This window comes from Vanessa atalanta, chromosome 17, assembly GCF_905147765.1.
Source record: "Vanessa atalanta chromosome 17, ilVanAtal1.2, whole genome shotgun sequence".
Taxonomy (NCBI): domain Eukaryota; kingdom Metazoa; phylum Arthropoda; class Insecta; order Lepidoptera; family Nymphalidae; genus Vanessa; species Vanessa atalanta.
The window spans coordinates 11695470-11719220 of record NC_061887.1 but is presented as its reverse complement, the minus strand read 5'-3'; the positions used below and the strand labels follow the sequence as shown (position 1 = coordinate 11719220).

At 34.7% G+C, this 23751-nt stretch overlaps 1 non-coding gene across 1 annotated transcript; it reads right to left on the bottom strand.

Moving 5' to 3' along the window:
• Positions 1 to 406: 406 nt before the first annotated feature.
• On the bottom strand, positions 407 to 478 carry Trnae-uuc. The gene has a single exon. It is a non-coding gene; the product is annotated as a tRNA-Glu (tRNA).
• Between the last annotated feature and the right edge of the window lie 23273 nt (positions 479 to 23751).

Below are 23751 nucleotides of genomic sequence, written 5' to 3'. Positions count from 1 at the left end.
CATTGCTAAAATAACATATTAATGTTTCATAATAATTAAACTAAGAAACGGAAACCATTTAACTCCTGCCATAAAAATATAGCAAACACCCGCCCGCTCATTCGGATTTTTAATACATAAATTAGCGGGTCACCGCAGGATTGCGAGTAAATTAAAACTTTTGTTCTAACTTATAGGAAGAAAAGCTTTATTTGTGACGTCAAACGGTTTGTTCACTGATCGTTTGGTTAATTTCAGTGACATTCGGTAGTAACTAACACTACTGACTAAAACCATAATCTTTGGTATATTTATAATTGTTTATTCTATACCCCTTTTACATATTTTTAATATTTGATTGACTTTAAATCGAGAAAGATTATTGTTACCCGCGTTAGAGAATGAGTTCAAACACAAAAATAAATATTTCCCGTACCGGGAATCGAACCCGAGCCTCCTGGGTGAAAGCCAGGTATCCCAGCCACTAGACCATACGGGATTATGTTTGATAAATAAAAAAGCAAATATTATTGTTTTTAGTATTCAATGTAAATCAAATGAGTGAGTGACGCTCGTGCTAACAAATATAATGTAATTTATTTTTGTTAAGTTCATTTTATTAAAAAAATAATTCATTTAAAGAAAGGACGCCTTCGCGGGCGAATATATCTACTCAGATGGTAAATAAATAATATTTGTTTACATTTCGCATGGATATTCGAAATTTAAGTATAAATTCTAATTATTATGATTTGTTATTTTCAATGTAAACAACAACCACAATGTTAACGAACTATTGAGTTTATTGCTGTTTTTTTACAGTAGAATCTACGTGAATAGATATTTAGTGTTACATTTTACGCTTTGTTCACCTTCGTGATTCAAAATTATAAGTATGCAATAATCACATGTGCTAAAAACGGAATAAGTCATTATACACTCTGTAAACCTAAAAGTGACTTTTATTTAAAAATATTTTAATACGCTTTAAAGGCGCTTTTAAAACCGCATTTTACAGGCATACATTAAATTTAAATTAATATATATTATATTTCATATAAGTGTATTATATGTTGTATTTAAAATAACGGTTATCGAATTAATTTACATCCCTTTATTTAATGTATTCTATTATATTTTATCCCATTCTGTAAAGCTGGCGTCATCCATTCGTGTTCCCAAAGGTGAGGATGAGCGAGCCATGATATATGAATCCCATAATTGGCAGCGATAGCGATGGCAGAAATGGTTCTTTTATACTTCCAAAAAGAAAACATTTATAATTATCTAAATTTTGAATAAGATTGATTTAACTAAAGAAAATAATTTGAATTGTTCGCCGAGTATTTTGTAGAGGTATACCTGGAAAAGCTTTTGGATTTTTTTTATTTTTCTTGCCAAAGAACACCATCGCAGGGGTGAAAAAAAAATTGATTGTGAGTCGTTAATCTTACCTAAATATCGCGGGCTCAAAACGAGGCGCACTACTGAGTTTTCATGTACGTAATTTGTTTATATTTGATTTCGTAAACGGCAAAGCAAAACATCGTGACCTGCGTGAGCTACAAGTATATTCTCCAATCCACATTAAAGCAGTGTGACGAAATCAGGTCCACAACCTTCTACTTAAAAAAAAGCCTTAGCCCAGCACTGAAGCTAGGTTACTTTTACTTGTTTATAGAATTTTAGATGCATATTTCATTATTCTTACTAAAAATTTCTAACGTTATATGTATGTACTTGACTGCGCAAGCAAAATAAATCAGACGAAATTTGGACTTAATGCTTTAAATCATAGCGAGAGTAGAGCTGGTGAGAAACACGATACCATTTTGTTATTTTTCTATAAAAAAATATGGATTGATTGAATTTATTTGTAAATTCTGAGTTTGAATATGAAATATGGGTAGGCTTTTGCGAACGCGCTAATGAACAGCGCCGAATCAATGATAAAAAAAGAGTAATTAAAATCGGTATACATTTTTTTTAGCAGATAATTAATCTTGAAACGTTGAAATTCGGCACGCACACGAGCTGATTCGATTAGTACTTTGTTTTACAACCATCGCTCGTCACAGGGCAGTAGTGTCGACTATCTCAAACAGTGATTAACCACACCATACATATAGAAGCTAACATATTATCTGCTTGTGCTAAGAGCGGAGTTGGTAGTTGGACATTGTGAATTTCTTTATAATCTAATAATACATTTAAAAAAAAAATGTTTTCAGTGAATAATATAGAACAAAAAATACCTGCGAACATGTATTTACCAACCAAGATACGGAACAGAAAATGATGATTGTCTGTTGAAAGGGCTTTACGTACAATTTTTGCGTATTTTGCTTTAGAGTGAGCTGTTCGATTCAAGGTCTTTTTGCTACCTGAGAAAGGGAACACTGTTTGTTATTTTTTTCTTTGCACGTGATTTTGAATTACCATTTCACGCAGGTTTGGTATGAACAATAGTTATTTGTAGATTTGGTAAATATTTATTCCATTAAATATTTTATCTTATAAAAATACTATGGGAATGTTTTCGAATAATTCGGACTTCCCATTTACCAGACTAGAAATATTTTCATCAACTTTATATTTATTCAATGGTTATTTCTATAAACAAAAACTATGATATAAATATTTAACGTTCAAGCCATTTCGAATGAGATTAGTTTGGAGTCGATGTCGTTATTTTTATTCATATTGAAAATATAATATCGTTCAGACGCAATATAATCGAACCAACGACTTGCAGACAGTGAAAATTTAGACTATTCTATTCAACATGCTGACGCCCGAAGTATCGCGAGGATTTTATGAAATAAAGTTGCTTTCCACCGTTCGTATAACTTTAATTAATTAGATCAACTTAACAAATTTTGTAATATAATGTATACTGACCCTTAGGCCTTTTTTTGATTGCTCATTTAACCGCTCTAAATCTTACTACACGTTTGTTTAACGTTTTCACATTTTTGGCCCTTAATTAAGGAAAATCCATCCATCTGTATCGAATTGTAACACAGACTTATAAATATGTGTGTAATGCCGCGACGGGGCTTTATTTGCCTCATCTACGAGTACAAGCGAGCTTTTCTACGAAATCTGACAATTGCGCTCATTAACCAATACTATCTACCCACAACTTAACGTTCAATCAAATTATCGTTCATTTATTTGTAATTCTCCTAAGTTACGCTGAATTATATACATTTTCGAAAACAGCTCAGGCATGTATTATGTTATCTTATGTTCAACACATAATTTTAAAGCGTTTGATTGATTGTGGAACCCTACAAATGTTTTTCATAATAATAATATTTTATTAAATATTTCATATCGCACATACACCGCTGAATATAATTTAGTCGGAGGTGGAAAGAAATACCACACGCGCACGCCGCCTGCAGCCCGCACCGCGCCCGCGCCGCGCCCGCACAGCTCTCGTCCGATATATTTCCCGCGGGACACACATCTGACGCGTCCTCACTCATATCGCTGGAAAGTCGACTTTAATATTACGATACACATATGTACACGAACATTTAGAAACATGATGATAAAAATGTGAAAATATTTTCAGCAAGCTTTTTGAATTTTTATATTATAAGTCAATTATTGGAGTCAAGGCGATAATAAGCCAAATATTATTTTATTATTATATATTTCGGTTTAAATTCATTTCCTTTAATATTTCTCGAATCTATTTAATGAATTAATCTATTCAATGAATATCCTAATTTATTTAAGTATTCTACTGAACAGCAAAAAGCGCAGCAAAACGACCAGGTGTGATCGAGATCGATCGGCAGTGTTTCCACATCGAGGACGTTTCACTTCATATGGACCTTCACGAGGAGGTAACTATATCACACAAACATCGAGGTTACTTTTTATCGATGGTATAATAACGTAATCCGCTTCCCAAAGTTTTGGGGCGCAACGGATCATTGGTCGTGAGCGCTTCGATCCAAGCGAAAGCTGACGCAGGCGAGGTAATATGAACATAATAAAAGTGACAATATTTACGGCACGACCGAGCCATGATTTAAGCAGTATGTGTCACCGTTGTGTCGTGATACGGAATAAAAATACCATTAATAATATTTGATGCGTGGCTGGCGTGTGCTTTTGTGTTGCAAATTTGTTGCTCGGGGACGCAGGCTATTTGTATTTACGTATATACAAGTGTACAGGTAAAAACATAACCTCCGTCCTGAAATTAGGCAATTTGGTTTGCTCGTTGCGAAAACCGGCAGCTCTTGTCATTATACATTCTTTCGCATTTACGGTAACATATTTATAATATTATTTTTGTTGTATACGAACCAACCTAAAAAAAATTAGAAATGTTCTCGATTCGTTTTTTTAATGTGTTTTAGTAATCGTTTTGCCCAGACCCGAGCGATGCCTTCACAACTTTGTCTAAAGAGCACTGATGTTTTGCCGAAACACATCTATGTAAGTCAAGTTCACAACCGTAGGCGCGCTTTTCGCCTAATTGAGTGTCGGTACAATTGATCGGATGCGTTATATATCTATATATATATATATATATATTATTAAAATTTTATTAAGTCTTAGTATAGCCGAGATGGCCCAGTGGTTAGAACGCGCGCATCTTAACCGATGATTTCGGGTTCAAACCCAGGCAGGCACCACTGAATTTTCATGTGCTTTATTATTTTATTATTATTGCTCGTACTCGGCGGTGAAGGTAAACATCGTGAGGAAACCTGCATGTGTCTAATTTCAACGAAATTCTGCCACATGTGTATCCGCTAACCCGCATTGGAGCAGCGTGGTGGAATATGCTCCAAACCTTTAGCCCAGCAGTGGGAAAATTTACAGGCTGCTAATGCTAATGCTAGAATAGCGCAAAGCTTGTATTTTATTTAAAGCGTTTCTTAATTAAAATTAAATAAATTGATAAAAATTTGCAATACAAGACGCAGTGTGCTTGCATCTCAGGCTTCGTCGCGAAGGCTATCAATCAGAAGGAGGGACATGTCAGCAGTGAGGCAATATAGTACGTGCTGTGAGGACGCGCACTGCGACACTCTCGCACACAGACAAGCAAAACGACAATTATAGAAATGTGTTTATTGTCCATACTGTAACAGGCGATCGCCTGGCGTGCGTCACAATGACTCTTAAATTATTTTTATATACAATTATCTGTTACGACAATCGAATACTCAATTATCTATAATAGGAGGTATCCCATTATACCTTGATCGTAAAAATGTTGGTGAATAGAAAGAAAAAAATGCTTCTCACGTAAATGTCTCACTACATTATAATTCAAGTTGCAAATTTCTTTTTAATGTACTTATGTAAACAGTGAATATAAGAAATATTATATTTCCAGGAAAATGTTTTAGACACGTGGTGTGAATTAATTTTTTTTTTGTCTCAATATCGCCCGCTGTAATGAGATCTTGACCATGATTAATATTTGTAAAATTTGCCTCCATTATTTGCTCGTGAATAAAAGACAGTATTTATAATATAGTAGTAGTATGGAGTATATAGAATTTAAAAAATGTAAAATGGGGTGTATTGAATATCGTTATTTTTTCAAGTTATTCTAGAAATATGGAATTCTGTAATTAGATTTCAGCTTATGATTAACGGTCAGTAATTGTTATTCTTGGATTAAGTTATATGGCAATTGATCTGTAATGAAATCTCACATCCTTGGACTCAAAATGAGGCATTCCTCAAGTCTTATAGTTGCTACATCGCAGACATTTTTTTATTACCAGAGTTACACAGCTTGTGTGCCACAACTGAGGTAAAATGAGGGTATGGGGAACGCAGATTACCAAAAAACATCATCTATTACTTGAGTTTCTGATTATAGTTTCCGATAGGATATGCCTTGCTTACAAACAAATAAATTCATATCACAAAACTTTAACTAATATATTAATAAATTCTAAAATTATATTTTCTTTGTTTGACTGAAATCAAGTCTATTTGCTTTCCAGTTTAATTAAAAATTACAGAATACTATAAAAGAAGCCTCGAGAACTTTAGAAACTTAAAGCGTTCAATATTAAAGTTAGTCGGTGTTGAATTTAATATGCGCTTTATATAAAAACTAGGAATGAGTTATTATTAAAATAGAAAAAACACTTCAATAAAGTTATTATTAAAAAAACATTCCAAGACGCAGATCTGTGTACATAAGTCACAGTACTTAGACTTGACGCGGCGTCAAAAGATAACACGCACACGTCGGAAACGATTCTCTTAAGAAAGAGACTTAGAGCTTATTCCACCACGCTGCTCGACGTGGTCTTGTGAATATCGAATAAAAATGTTGCATTTATAGAAATACAATTTGAAATCGATACTGAACATCTGTTCGTAAGTTGAAGCGAACACGCAAATAATAACACATAGAAACACATTCGCACTACTTTGGTAAACTATATGCTTGGCGGTAGAAGATATGATCAGAGGGTCGTAACTACCCGAACGAACGAACTCGCAGAGTCCTACTACCAAGTTTATAAGATCAGTTCGCTTAATGTGCTGAGAGGTAATTGTCGTTATTATGTCCCAAATAATTATATAAAGGCGTTACATTTCATAATAAATAATAACATATATAACATTTCACTTACACTTAAGTTATGTTTTTATAAATATTAGGCATATTTCACTCACTTTACATATTATTATAGTTGATAGAGGCGTGTCAATATTGTGCCGACAAACTTTCTCTTTGTTGAAAATCACCATGAAGATGACAATTTTTGAATCACACCTTCCTTCCAACGGTGCCTTCGGGGTACTAAATAACAGTATTAATTTATCGGAGGCGCCGGCTCCGTAAATGTAATATAATTATAGAAGCCGCGGCGATGGCGCATCGCAGCGCGCGGCTGTGCTCCCGCCAAGTTCGCAACTCTGTTATAAGTTAGACACAGAGTATCGGTACTTCCTTAACTATTACTTTAAGTAAAAAAATGCTTTGTCCGGGTTTTTACTAACCATTTAAATATTTTACAAATGTTATGTTTGTAACTAAATCTTGTAATTGTGTTAAATTACATGCTTACATTACATTTACTTGGTGGTAGTGGTGGTAGGTACATTTACTGTTCTGCCGCCAAGCAGCTATACTTGGTATTGTTGTTCCGGTTTGAAGGGTAAGTGAGCCAGTGTAAATACAATCACAAGGGAAAATACCATTTGAGTTCCGAAGGTTAGTGGCACATTGGTGTAGTAATGTAATTATTTCTCACAGCTTGTTTTCATGCTCAAAATCAAAATCAGAATCAAAGTGTCCTTTATAGTATAGTAGGCTTTTACGAGCATTATTAAATTTTCATTTTGCCACTTTATTAAATGTAAAGCTACCACCGGTTCGGAATGTAGATTCTACCGAGAAGAACCGGCAGAAAGACGCAGTAGTTACTATTTTCCAACATTTAAAATAGAAACTTAATTATATATTTTACCTAGAGACCCGCCCCGGCTTCGCACGGGTGCAATGCTGATACTAAATGGATAATACTAGAGTATGACTTTATATACATCGATCACGGTTTTTTTAGCCATTAGACAATACAAACCGCTATGTCCCTGCGTGTTAAATCTGTAATATCTTTCAAAATATTTACTTAAATTACATGCTGTAAAGGCCCATATTCATCTATATTAAATGCACAATGTATTTAAGGTACTTAATTGTATAAGGATCAATGCCGTATTGCTTAAAATCGCTTCGAAAATAAGCCTTTTCTCGTAAAAAGTAAAGGATAAAAATATTTGTTACACATATAGCAAACATATACAATCATGACCTTTTTTGAAGAACTTTTAAGGTGTACAATACTGCAGTATATTACTTTGATCTATCTCGTAGGATTCAGCCAGCGTTGCAATGTAAGCGTAAAAATGTATTTATTTACGACATCACTTCAGAAACCTCTTAAATAATCAGTGTTTCTCTACTATATTGTGCATTTATTTTACATACAAACCATCCTCTTGAATCAATCTATCTATTAAAAAAAATCGCATCAAAATCCGTTGTGTAATTTTAAAGATCTAAGCATACATAGGGACAGACTTTGTTTTATACTATGGAATGATGTGCTAGCAGCATCAGTTATGTGATGTAATAACTTGTGCGTGTTTTATTACTCTGGCTCACTCACTAATACCATTAAACCTTACATATATTGGTACACCATACTATAAATCACTGATAAACAAAAGGGTCTGCAAAAACCCGACCTCGTTATATAAGAAAGAACAAAGTGTACAAAAACGAAGTATGAAGCGATTAAGAGTTTATTCATTTAACTAAAGAGGAAATAACTTAACTACTTCGGAACACTACCGCCTATTTTAATAAAGTTAAAGATTTTATTAGTAGTTTTTCAATTCAAATATAACTTGCTGGGGAAGGGTTCATTAACTTCGCCGGCATATTTACGAGTTATTCGAAACTTATATTTGTTAGGTTTTCAGCTAAACTTTGCAGAGACCAAGTTTAAAGTAAGCCTGGCCTTCTTGGTGCACTCGTTACAGTGAGGGCCCGCGGGCGGTCCTCGAGAGGAATACAGAGTGAGCAAAAAGTGGTTTATATTATGGTGCGTGTCTCTAATTGACAGTGAATGTGAAAATATTCTCTTTTCTGTCACTAGTTGAACAGAATTGCATCATCTTTAATTGAATATTACTAACGCTGGATTTATCGAAAATATTTATCTTTTAATTTAAAAGTAATCTCAATAATAAAGTCAAATCAAAAATAAAATAAAAATAAATAAAGACTGCTTGCCTGGGTTTAAGTTTGCAACCAAATATTGTGTGTGTTTGCGAGTATGTATGTATGTGCATACTACTTACACAAGTGAAAGATAAATCTAAAAATTTTAAAGCTATATGCGTTGACACGCTGGTCCCGTCTCATATCCGAAAAAAGATGCCGGAGCCACTGCGGAAAAAGCTGAAGCGAACAAACGATCCAAATATTGTGTCTTATTGGAAATATTTTTTTTGTCCCATTTGCTGTTGCAATACTTAGACCTTGGAGTTGTAGTGCAAAATGATTCATTAAAAGTATAACACGTCGCCTTATTACCTCCACTGGTGACAGGAGGGCTGGTTCATTTTTTACCCAATGGATCGGAATTGCGATTCAACGGGGAAATGCTGCTAGCATTTTTGCCACCGTAACGCGGTCAAGATTTATACAGTCTAAAAAAAAAAAAAATATTGGACAACATCACATACATTACTCTGATCCCAATGTAAGTAGCTAAAGCACTTGTGTTATGGAAATCAGAAGTAACGACGGTATCACAAACACCCAGACCCAAGACAACGTAGAAAACTAATGAACTTTTTCTATATCGACTCGGCCGGGAATCGAACCCGTGACCTCAGAGTGGCGTACCCATGAAAACCGGTGTACCACGGAGGTCGTCACAGTCACTACTTATAATTCATATTTGTATTTCTTTAAGGACTTCGTGTAAATAATTCTTATGTATATAAATATATTTTTTAGAGAGTATGCATTATATTGATTGGTATAGTAACTTATCTCGGTCTCACCAAAATTTACATAATTAAATTTAATTATTGAAATATATTTATTCAATTCAAAATATTGCTACGAAAGAACATTTAAAACGACCCTGAAAGTAATTTATTCTCTCCGTCGAATACATATGCAACTAAAATAAACTTTTTAATAAGCTTTAAATAAGCTCTTCAATTAAAATAAATAAAACACAAATAGAATAACATTTGACTTTCAATATCTTCAATTTGTAAGCCAATAATTTTGAATTCCAATCAAAATGTAACCGTAAACTTAGTGTTTGAAGAGCCACGTGACAAGATCGCGATACGTGTTCCGCGGCGCCAGCGCAAGCAAACAAGTGGGTAATAAAAAACAACAGACCGGCAGGCAATACCGAGCGCACTGCACACATTATTAGCGAAGATATTGCCGGGAGCACAGACGAGAGACTTATCAGTAGGTACAGAATGTTACATTTAGAATAAGAAACTTATTTTCTACTTGGGGTAACGCAGCCGCTAACCATACGATTTTTGTGCTGCAGAAGAGGGCTATTCGCGCAATCTATAACCTAGGAGCCAAGGAATCATTATGGTATAAATTTTAAGAAATTAAAATATTAACTGTTGCTTCTCAATATACTTTCTGTAATTTTTTGTGTGTACGGAAAAATATTAATGTTTTTATGAGAAAATGTGATACTCATAACATTGGTACAAGGAACAAACAAAAATTTGTCACTCCTGTTACTCGACTGCATAGAGTCAGTAACAGAAAGCGTTCAAATTAGTGAGTTTTTGATTGATAGCACACCTTGGGAATGAAACGATCGCCTTCTGGCTATTTTTATTCATTATCAATGAAAAGGCTCGCTAAGTTTCTTTCGCCGGTTCTTCTCCGGTGCTAGTGTTTAATTTGACTATTAATAAGTAATTGTAATGCTTCTATATTTAATAAAGCAATTTGAGTTTGAGCTTGACATGAATTAATATCTCCGTCACCTTTCTACCTTTGGAAAACCAGGCGCCGTGAGAAGGCACGCTCCTACATCATCTACTTACCCTGTTCACAATGATAGTGTAGAATGGCCTTTCAGCGTCTGTTTTACTTAGTATTATAATCCTTCTATCATATTTATCTTCAAAGCAATAAAGGGTAAGTTAGAAGCTATGAAAGCAAGCGCATTATATCTTACAATTTATAAGTACTTACATCTAATTACATCAGGTATCGAAGACTATATGTTAATAAAGAAATAGTTACTTATTTAAATACAAAGAAATCATATTTTATTATCGCCAAAAGACGGTACCTAAAAAAGTACCGGTAGGGTAGTACCGTACAAACAAACTTTGAATTGACGACCTTAATATAGAAACATTTTCTTTATTTTTAAATATGAAATTAATTCTTAGGTCGCAGTCATTCTGAATGTTCTTCGGAGTCGGGTGATCTTGCTTAATACCTGATAATGTGCATATTTACTAAAGTTATGCGACACAATTACCTGAAGTCTGCCGCGAATCTCAAGTCCCAGTGGCGATATCCTGAGGCGTTGTTTGCATTCCATTACCGAGGTATCGTCCCGCCCGCGTCCCGCCCCTCCCGCCTCGGTCCCGTTTCACGTCCCCACTGTAATTACAGCTACAGCACTGCCACTACCTATCGCATAAGTTTCCCGGTATTCACACGGGGCACTTAATTAGGTGCATTTAATTGCCGAATACTGCGACGACAATTACTGTGTCATATAATCAATGTTCATTCGTCTGACTCCATTTCAAATGTTACTTATTGATGTATTTGTGATTAACGATGAGTTACACATAGGTATGTAATACGTTAACTCACATCAAACTAAGTTGCCCAGAGTTATTCGTAAACGAGCTGCTGTTCCCTTAATTTATTTTTAAATGTGAAATATAGACGTGCTTTGTGGGCGCACTCTTATGCTGTGACGACAAACGGCATGAAAATAGTCGTATTGTCGCCATGAACCCCCTTCAAAGCCGCTCTCTGTAGTAATAATATAAATTATTTTGTTTCTTAGTAAATATAATAGAAGGATGGCAATGTCAACAAATACACTAGGAACTTAATATAAACGGAAGGTTTATAGTTTACTTTTTTCTGTAATATTTGAAAGTTTAGTGTTGTAACTGTTGTCTCAATAAAAACAATTTAATGAGCGTCCCCAGGTAGGCATAGAGACCGCTGATTTTTAAGTGAATCCAAAAGCATGAAACGAAAAGTCGCAGTATGATTCATAAAAAGTGTGAAGAATAAAGCCGGTATCAATTTAAATAAGATAATTTTAGGATCGTATTTAAAATCGGAAATGCTCTTATTTCTCGTCCCCAGTCAAGTGGGAGCGGCTTATCTTTTATCAAACGGAATAATAATGAGAACCGCTTGTAACTCGGGATACAAGCACCGGACATGAAACAGCGACAAGCGAGTCGGCTAAAGGACATTCCTTAATAATATTTTCCTCATTATTTCAGAGTTCTTTAAAAGCTTTTAATTTATGTCGTTGTCTAAAGCCGATTATCCACTAAGTAATATTTTATAAATATTATGAAACACGTGGCCGACACACGACGCCTGGCATATTTACATATATCACAGTATGCAATTAAAGTTTTAACGTCTATCCAATTATAGTGTTGTTGTAACTGCCTAGGTTTCTAGTAGGATACAATTAATGTACGATCATTATTACAAAAAAACAATCAAAGGTAATACACACTACTAATACTGAAAAATATTTTGTCAAACTATAAAATAAATCTATTTCACGACAAGATTTACTGACACAAATATAAACTCTCGTTACTGTATTAAAAAGCGGCGACACTGCCCTGCTTTGCAGCATGTCATACACGAGCTCGCAAATAGATTTTCAGCGTGACACGAACAAAGGCGCGTGACGTATACTCAGTCTTTGACAAATAAGCAAGTCGGAATACGAGTATCATGGACTTTGTAGCAGCTTGCTGCGATAATGCGACCGAGAAATTGTCTTGTGGTGATATTTTTAACTCGCCGCTGTGTTTGAAAACAAATAGTTGTCTGTTTGTGTACTAATCATATTATGCATAATTCCAGAAATTATTTATTAATTATAAAATATGTGTAATTATAATAATTTGTATACCATTTATTGATTTTGCTTCTGCAACAAGTTGTAACAAATGAAATTAGAAATTAATTAATTGTACAGTTGTACGAATTATGAAGCATAACTTATTAATTCTATTGCTGCTGATAGTGATAGATACAATATTTTCATTGTGAAATTAATTGTTTATTATTAATTATCTATTACTAATTTGAAGTTTTAGGAATTCACTAATTGCAGTTGAGTGTTTGCTCTATTATTAAATAACCTTTACTGCCACACTTTATACCAACAGGTAGGATTGGTTGCTCGGTTGCGGTTCGCAACTTCCTTTAGGTTATTAAGTTATATATTGACAAACTTTGTGTTTTTTTTTTCTTTCTTGTTCATATATTTCGTGATATCATTTATAACGCGTTTTTTTTGCTCTTGCTATGCAAAGCCGGGGTGGGTCGCTAGTATTAATTAAAATACGAATGAAAACAGTCTTGTCGATCGTTATTGTGTATTCCCTATTTTAATTGTTTCGGAGCACAAGATGCGTGAAATAGAATCTCCAAAAGGCCAACGCGCCCGCACCTCGTGAAAAATATTATATTGATCGATTCTGTTAGAATATTTGGTCGCGTTGCAGCTAAAGCGTTTTATTTTGTTTTTGATTACCGTTACTTTTGGTTTTGTGCCTCCTAAAACTTATCTATGGAGTTATTTTTGATACAAGTCCTTTCAAACCTTTGTAGAGTTTGCGGTAAATGTGCAGAGCTGACGTAGCGTAAGAGAATAATTAGTTACCGATCTCACTGAATTCACAAATAACGGCTGTCGGCTATAATATAAATATCTCAAAATTATATAAAACTGCAATTAACTTACAAAAACTTATAAAATGACACATTTTGAGGTTACTTCTTAATATGATAATGTTTCTTTATCGTCGAACATGTCAACACCTTTTTTTTTTAAGTTTGTTAAAAAAATATAAAGCATAAAGATGAAATAAAAAGATACAAAATGTTGAAATATGGTGAATACACTTAACGTAATTCACTTAAGCACACTTGTATTATAGCTGGAGGACGAGGAAATGGGCGTCCGACGTCCGGTCGTTACATGTTGCACGTAGCATTGCGGAAATTCACGTTTCTGCCCCGAGAATATATTGACACACAAGTGGAGCTATTCTGTGAGAACAAACTCGAAAGTCACAGAACACGATCGAAACGATGAATTGTCAAAGTGTGTACCCGGCACTATGACAGTTACAGCACGCGCAGGAATATAGCTCGTTAACGTATGTCGCCTATCGACATTTCACGGGTGAGTTCGAAATTAGTTTTTACAGAACCGAACAGCACGGCCGCTTTTATTTGTACTGTGATCACGATATTGATCGAAAATCGACCCGAATTATATTGCTAATAAAAATGAGATTCGACATAATTTTATTTTATTTCTGGTAGGATACAAAATTCGACAACAGATTGGAGATGATGTATCGCATCACAAGCTACGAAGGTAACGATATACATATTTTTATGCTTTTCATTTTATTTCTATGCATTAATTTTCAGGTTATTTGAAAAATATGAAAAAGGCCTTAGGTAGACTAGAACATTCGCTTATTCATTTCATTATAGCATAAAAATATCCCAAGGTGTAGTCAAAAATGCGTTTGCATATAAATTTGATAAGTCGGCAGCATGAACGGAAACAATAACTACGAAATATTATTTTACATACCTACATTAGATATGTAGGATTTTACAAAATAATCACATACTCCCGTCGTCGCCCGTCGTCGTCCAGAGACACGCTCCGAGTAAGTCAAACTAAATAATGCATTTCGTATATATCGTGCGAGACCGGGCAAGCGTATATGGCGTTCAACCGTCGCACTTTTACAACATCATACAATAGTGTCTTTAGAATCGGTAGGAAAACCTAATTTAATTTCTTCAATATTTTTTTTTTAAATATATATGTTATTGGTTAATTTAATTTTAGATTTTTGTATATAATATAAATTCATTCCCATCCGACAAGCAAGCAAGTGTTATTTTATTACCAAAAAGAACTACAAGTAAGCTACGGACCAGTACCCCTACATATATAAATATTAAATTTCTTCACTCCTTCACCATATAAATGTTAACTTTGCCAAATCTCCAGTACTCCGTATGCCCAACATGCTTAGAAAAAGTTACCAAGTTTTGGCTTCGCGTATTAGTATTTTGATTACCGGGAACACACGCTGTATCACAATGAGCTTGTTTGATTGGTTACAGATTTTAATTAACAGTCACGAAACTCGTTAATGTGAACATCAATATATGTACATAGCAAATTACAAAACCATCGTATTCAGAGTGTCGCGGTCGCGGCCTATTGCGATTAAATCCTGTTGTTTCAATTAATTAATTATTCTTTTAACTATAATAATAACAAGAATTGTTAGCGTGAGTAATTGAAAATATGCGCAAATAATCTTAGCATCATTAACTCATCGCGCTTTGATTGCGGCCGTTAATTGTTAGTTGCGCTCCCGTCAATATAAGAGATTCGTCTTTTTTATGGCATTGTTTGGCGGACGAGCGTATGGACCGCCTGATGGTTAGTGGTCACCACCGCCCATAGACAAAGGCGCTGTTAGAAATATTAACCATTCCTTAAATCACCTATGCGCCATCAACCTTGGGATATTACGTCCCTTGTGCCTGTGATTACATTGGCTCACTCACCCTTCTAACCGGAACAGAACAATACAGAGTACTGTTATTTGGCGGTAGAATATCTGATGAGTGGGTGGTACCTACCCAGACGGACTTGCACAAAGCCCTGCCACCTATTAAAAGATCATCAATGTTTCACATTCAAAACTTTAAGGTTATTCTCGTATCAAAACCCTATCCAAAGTGAAGTCGCGTTGCCAGTACGAATATGCGTCGGCACGCCTTAACTTAATAAAGAGATAAATGTGACATGCTCGCGGGATTTCATTGTACTCGCACATCCAGACACTTGTCCCAAAAAGAGACATTTATGTTACAATGTTAAAACTCCTTTGTAAGCTCTATATAAATAATTTGAATTTAGATATATTAGGTATTTATATTTTGTTTTCTAAAATTTATAGCAGAATATCAAAATGAGGAACACGACATTCTTTATTATAATTAGTATATTTTAAGGATATCTAAATAGTACATTTTCAAGATTTCAGAAGTGATATAAGAAGTGTGTTCTTACAGAAAAGCAAAACTGTTTTTATTACCTCGACAATGAACTCTTTACCCGTAATTGACCCCTTGTCCAGTGTTGTCTCTCTTCGCGTTCAACTCGATTCTCGATGGTCGAGAAAAGTCACCACGCACAATCCCACGATACCGAAAGTTGAATTCCAGTAAAGTGCTTATAGCTTATAAAGCTAAATGTTTTAATCTTTTTCGTCAAAAGTCGAGTGGGCCTGGTGGCATCCACCAGTTCGTGCTGCGCACATGAACTTTGGAGCTGGCACCGTTTTTAACGCATCTCCTGATCTCCTGAAAGACAACTCTTTGTACACCCGATCCCTAAAAGAGACAACCGCCTAGACTCATCTTATTATAGGGCTATTGCCATAATTCCTGGTTTTCAATGATAGGTAGATAAACGCCAGCTGATTAGCGACCGGCTACTGCCGGCAAGGCCTTCTTTTTTATACGGTATAGCACAAATCCCTTCTTTTAAAGCCTTCTTGTGTGGCTGGATTACTAGCTTTTTGGTTTTCAGAATTACCGTTATTACTACTCAGTGATTGTTCGTTGTAATTTGGAATTGTTCCACTCCCGCACTACGGAAGACTATAAAAGCCATTCCTGCACCTGTTGTTACTTTAACTGTGTCAATACATTGAAACCTCATGTAGAACTGGCTCTATTTATTTCTCAGGCTTTCTCAGGCTCTATTCGCAGATCATATAGGCGATAAAAAAGTATTCATTGATTTTCATCTAAGATTGATATTATTTTATCGATGAAAAAATACCCCTACTGAATTTGCTGCCGGTTTATATCGTTAGAATATTCATTCGAAATCTTGACGATTCAAAATAAGACAGAGAATCGAGACTGCATTTATGTCCGCACGGAAAATATAATAAATAGCACCAGTTGCAAGTCGCCATTGAAAGTAGCCATCACCATTAACAGTTACTCAGAAAAACTATAAAATAATTTCAAGAAATATTTCCTTAATACGATATTTTATTAAGTTCGAAATAAACAACACGTAATTATCCATATAATCGTAGACGAAACACGAGGCTTTTTAAATTTCCAATAACGAAAGTGATTACCATCGAAGGCGCAAACAAAACACTGTTATAACCTTCCATTTTTCGTGAGACCGGTCAATTAATATGAAAGTACACAATACATTTATATAGTTTATACGAGTCAATAGCTGAGCGCTGGCAGTGACGGCGGGTCGAGCCAGGGCTTATATTAATCTCTCCTATGATTAATGTTCATGCCCCGTGATATATTTTCCTTAATAACCAACACTGACATACACTTATGTAATTGCATTACTAAATTATGCTAAAGAAGTGAAATATTATGCAGGCGCGTTAATTTAGTGAATAATAAGCGCAATTAGCAATTCAAAGCGGGCTAAATTCGAGTCAGGTATTTGCAGCGCAGCGCGTCTCGGAGGGCGTTCGTGCACGAATAGCGCTTTACCTCGCTTTAGCGTCCTATTTGTTTATTAATGCACGTGCGATTACATAATGAGAGCTAACCCAAACGATTACACCAAGTTATCGAAAAACCACATTGATTTAGGAAGCGAGGTACTTAAATGAGCCATCTGCTGTAATGTTCTGTCAGAACTCGCTTCATATCTCACTCGTGAAATGTTGGAGCCGATTTACACTGAAACGCTATTTTCTTACGGACATCCCTTAAACGTTATGATCTTTACTTTTTTTTTATAACATCACATTTCGCTTATCATTTTTTGACGTTTAATTTTTGCATACTAGGGTGAGTTTATCAAGTTTTTGTGTGTTATTCTTATAGAATAGCTGCACTGATGATAAGTACCTTGACCTTCGCCTATAGACAGTGAACAGTGACTAATACGCCGCTATTCGCCAAATCATGGGATTTAATATTACATCGCTTGTGCGTGTAGTACTTATGCCTGCTCGCCCTTCAGCAGCAATAATAGGAAAAATTAACCTGATGGTAAGGGACCGCTTCAGCCCATTCACATTTTCGATGAAAAAAGTATAAGCCGCTTGTGAAACCGTCAATGCATAATACAACGATATAAATGTTTGGTTGAATATTTGCTAGATGGGTCCACCCAGGCTGGCCTACACAAAGCGCCGCCACGAATATAAATTTACTAAATGGATACTAAACTTATGCGAATAGTAACATATTTGATCAATTTTGCCTTCCACATTTATGTTAACTATCTGAGGACCGACATTATTTAAGTAAGCTCTTACTATCTAAATTAAAAGTAAAGTTTTCGGTACAGATTCTTCATTCTATCGAGATTAATCGACGAGTAAATCAGTAGTTAATCTTTTGAAAAAAGGAAAAGCCTTTCGATGGAGCTTTTTTTATTTGCACGTTTCTCGGTGTTCTCTCGCTTCGTCTCTCTTGTCTCCTTTTCCGCTACGCGCGCTCTGCGTCGTCTCCATACACCGGGGATGTTTTTTATGAAATACGATGGAGCGTCACCCAGTACCAGCTTCTTCCTTGATCGTATTCAACGCAGGGCAATTGAATTAATATCAACGATCAAGCCCTATTCACTCTGCACCTTCCACTGAATTTTTCACGGAAAATGTTCCAAGGAATTGTTCGGATTAAACCCGGCTGAATTTCACCTTCAGACATCGCGTCAGAATTTCAAGTTTCATCAGCAACAACCTAGATGGCCGAAAATCTACAACAAAACAATTTTTAAGGCATTTTCTGCCTGGCACAACTTACAAGTCCCCATATCCCCATCCATCTGATGAGGCTCCTGCTCGTTTGATACCATTCAAAAACCTTGGGCTATATCAAAATCTCTGATTATGACGTACAATCATGTACTGCCCGTGAACGAGTTAATATCGACTGGTTCAATCTAGTGAGCCATTTCGGCTCTTAGTGTTGGTAATATTCTCATAAAACCCAAAACAAAGTTTTTACAAGAACTAATAACAAGACACGGAAAAAATATATTTTCCTCAATCGCTCCGAAATAGAGGAGAAAACATAGTCCTGATTAATTTTATATTTATGGCATGTTTTTTCGTATATTTTCTGTAAGTTTAATAAAAATCCCTTCTACTATATAATAATAAAATTCCGAAAATTGTCATGTCATGTTGAGGCCAGTTTTGCCGCGAGACATCGGCAATGTAAACGATATTTAGGCCAGCCATCTGACATCAGCCATTATTATAATATATTTAATCGTCTATTCGATATGAAGTTATTTCTAATAGGATTTAAGTTTACTTTAAATTTATTATGTAAGTATATGTTTATTTATCATAAGAACTATAATAACTTTATAATCTTTACTGAGCTTAAATATATTTAGTAGAGCTTTAGGTAAGTCCGTCTGGGAAGTACCACTCACTCATAAAATATTCTACAGCCAAGCAGAAATACTTAGTGTTGTTATGTTTCAGCTTGAGGGGTGAGTGAGCATGCAACTGCAGGCCATAGGTGACATAACATCCGTTCGATAACTGAATGTTTTTTTTTACTCCATAGACACTGTCTATGTGTAGGGGTGACCATTTACATTTCTAAAAATGACATAAAACATAAGTTTAGTATATATCATTATGAGTCGTTTAATTACATAATGCCGATAGTTTTTTACCCACAATGCAAAAAGTGCTATAAAAGTGTGTATTTGTCTGTTGCGTCGTAGCTCCATAACGGATGAAACGATTTTGAAAGGTGACTTAAGAAACTTCGTTTTAAATAAAATAGTTTAACTGTTTGCAGATAACTAAAATATCCTTGTTTATAAAGCCAATAAATCAAGATTATCGTTAATTTACTGGATTTTTTTTTTTTTAAATTACAAGACACATACTACTCTCCGGTACTTATGATAAAATTCTAGGAAGATTTGATAGTGAAGGACAGCACTATACACTGAAGGGCCCTTTGGCTGTTGCCATTATGATTTCTCTGTTTCAAGCCAGACCACTCAAATTATATTTACATTAAACTCTAAATTGCTTTTCCAATGTAAAAGCCTTCGTACAAAACATTAAATATAATTATGGCATATGGAAATTTGCTCATATAATGTACTACCGTTTGAAATGAATTCGCCTCGCATTAAATTGACTTTGTGCCCCGTTCTACTCATATTAACTACATTTATAAATTAATAGTATAATTACGAAAGAGTATTCGTTGGTTTGGTTTTTGTTCATACACCAACGGAGACCACTAATCGTCTTTTATAATTGCCTCTTGATATCCCATAATTATACCACGCAATTATCTTTATACTTATAGCAAAATATATGTAAACTCAAATTATACAAATCGAATCTAACGCATTAAAATATTTTCTATAACTCTTTTAAAGTCTCAAGTTTTGTGACAAACTTAAATATGACAAACAGAATTTTATTGCATTAATCATCATCAAATCTTCTACCAAATCTAATCAAGTCCTTTGTCCTAAAATCATTCAAAGTTTATTATCATAGCAGATAGGCGGTTCGCCAGATGTTAGAAGCAATCAATCCGCTTTAAATTAGTTATAGAAAGTAGCAAGTCGATCTAAGTTTCGTAAGGTTTCTTCGAATATCATTGAAAGTAATTATAAGTTGACTTCGATCCGGTCGCGAAGGACCAACTCTCTGCTTGTCTTCGGTCTCCCCGGCGCCTGTCTTTACTTAGCAGCTTTCACCCACACGTTTATTTAACATTTAACTTCGTGTTTATAAGGAACAATTGCTTTTTATTAATTCATTAGAGACATACTCGTATAGGAGGATTTTGCATTGTTTGGAACTTTTTGATTAATGTTGTCATCGAACTGTAATAACATCAAGTAAATTTATAAATGTACGTTACTTTCACCAAGCCAACACTGATACTAAAATCCCGTAAACAAAATTTAAAAGCCTTCGTGCATGAAGAATATTTTTGATATTGGTTGCAGAGTTAGCTTGTCCTTTTTATGACTCCTAAACGCTAGTAACAAATTACCGCTGCGATTCTCTGCTCTCGACGCCGGCTCTTGCATCATTCTGTAAGAACGATTTATCTTATCCATTGGCTCATTTCATTCGATAGTCCTTTTGAGTATTATTAAATAGCTTTATACGCGAATTAAAATATTAAAATTCGGTTTATATCGATGCTACGTTCAACCGCTATCAGTAATCTTGCTACCATTATACACGTTAAATACACAATAGCCAGGTTATTATTTCTTCACTTCTGATTGATTTACGTTGTTATATATTATAATAATTATTATACATATATATACAATTATACATACATTATTATAATATTCTTTTATAAGCACATATGAATCATTATTATTTAAATTGAATGTGTCTGACTCGATCGATACCCTTTTTAAATATAAAATAGTTAACAGTAAGCTTGAACCTACGAATTTCACAGCGCGATTGACATTCCTTTGAGCTACAACGACTATACTAAAAGTTAATAAACGGAATATGAATGCAACTATTAATTTTTAATTTCAGAGCCTTTTGTATGCAAGTTTTCCTATAAACTATTAAAGTGTTTAATTTATTCATTTTAATTAATAGCCACATTTATGAATAGTGAATTACTAAAAGGACATTAGAAATAAAATGTAGAATAATCACCTGCTTGGAGTGCACAAGTCGTGTGCACAAATACTGAACCACTCTGAAAATCTGATGGAACAGCAGACCGGCTTCCGGACAAAACTACTCATCCAAGGTCAATTTTAAATTCAGAAAAAACAATATCATATAATTATATGACGTCCCGCATTAAATTTAATGCGGGACGTCATAGCTAAATATTGACGTAACTAAATCAAAAGACCGAATTACCAAATATAATTGTCTTTACATATGAGAGGTTAAAGGTCTAAAGTCAAAAAGACGAGCGTCTTTCCTTTTTCTCGTCATAGTTTTTAGTCTTCCCTTCTGAGACTTTCTTTATGAGATTTTTTATTCTTTATGAACGTAAAATTTTTATGCTCTTCCGGGTTTAAGTTCATTGTAAGATCTTTATGCAAACATAATATAATTTCAAAATGATTTGCATGCTCTTAAAAGATAAAATGTAAATCATCTACATTTGTTTTGTGCAAACAAAATATAAGTAATGCAATATACGTAGTTACCCGTTCGTAATCCGTTCAGGTAAAAAAGTTATCAGCAATATTAACAAATATTTTTAAAATAACTAGTGCACCAGCCGACGACCGCCCGCAACCCGGTGGTCAAACATGCAAAAAGAGGCCTAGAAAGAGAATCTAAGTAAACAGACAAGCCATATAAATATACATACAAAGAGACCCGACCCCGGCTGTACTGGGAAGAGGGCTTGGACAAAGAAGAAGAAGATTACAAATGGCTATCTTACTCAGTATCGTTTGATTTGTTGGCCGTCACATGGCACCAACTCATTTTCCGAGAGGATTTAACGTTGATGTTGCTTATTGGCGCGGTGAGATGTCAAATGCTTGTACACATCGTATTGTATGGTTCGCTCGATTCTTATCCCCCATTCAGTGGGCGTTATGAGTCTTTTAGATTTACTATTGATGACCTCCGTGGTCGAGTTGTGTGTACATGGGTACATGGGTACATGGGTACGCCACTCCGAGGTCCCGGGTTCGATTCCCGGCCGAGTCGATGTAGAAAAAGTTCATTATTTTTCTATGTTGTCTTGGATCTGGGTGTATGTGGTACCGTCGTTACTTCTGATTTTTCATAACACAAGTGCTTTAGCTACTTACATTGGGATCAGAGTAACGTATGTGATCTTGTTCAATATTTATTATTTATTTATTTATTTACCACTGTTTAATCTACGTTAAAAGATTAATTGGATTAGGATTAATGATAATCATCATCACGTTAAAGGACTAATTTGAACAAAATGATAAAATTGTTGCGCAACTATAGCAGTTAGACATACACCCTCGCGGACTTTTTTTGAAGTCATTATGAGTATTGTTAAAATTTACTACGATATTTTTTATATCAATAATAGTTTGTGAGATACATCCAACACGACACTTGATGTTAGATTGGTGTTGTTTTCGTACTTAATACAATTTTTAACAATAAAGTATAGCTCATGTTACTTCGGAATAATATTAAAAAGCCAAGGTAAAAGATTTTTTTAAATAGTTCCAAAAGTTTTCTAATAGATGCAAACAATTCTACAAACAATCAAATCTTTCCTCTTCATAATATTAGCATAGATATATATATATATATATATATCTATGCTATATATATGTAGATAACAATAAGTCACTCCCGACCGAGATATTCGCACTCGGTATTCTATTACACCCCCAGTCCCTTATGTCTGCAAGTGACGGTGACTGGAGAGCTGCTACTGATAATTTCTTGTCTGTAAAAATGGTAATGGATATTTTTTGGCACGACCCGCATTTAACCCCAAGACTTGATTACGGTATTCTAGACTAACTAGACACATGACTAGCGAGGCAATAATACTTGTATTCAGTGATTATCGTGCCGCTATTTTTATGATTACAACAAAAACCGAACACATTCAGACAGGTTACACGTATAAGTATAAAACTATCATATTAAGCATCGTTGAAAGTTTCAAGTTCTATAAAAATACCGTCAACTCCGACGAACGAGTTTATTTAACAAGTTCTTTGTCCATAACTTATTTTTCTCATATTCAAATTTCTATCGATAAGAAGAAGAGAGATGACCTCGAAGCCTCGAGCCAACTTTCATATGTAAATTGCTAGTTGTTTTAAAAATTTTGTTCGTAATAGCAGCCGTCTGGATTGCCTGCGGCCTTTTACGCTGAACGCTGTGCATAATGTACGCTGTGACGTCACACTC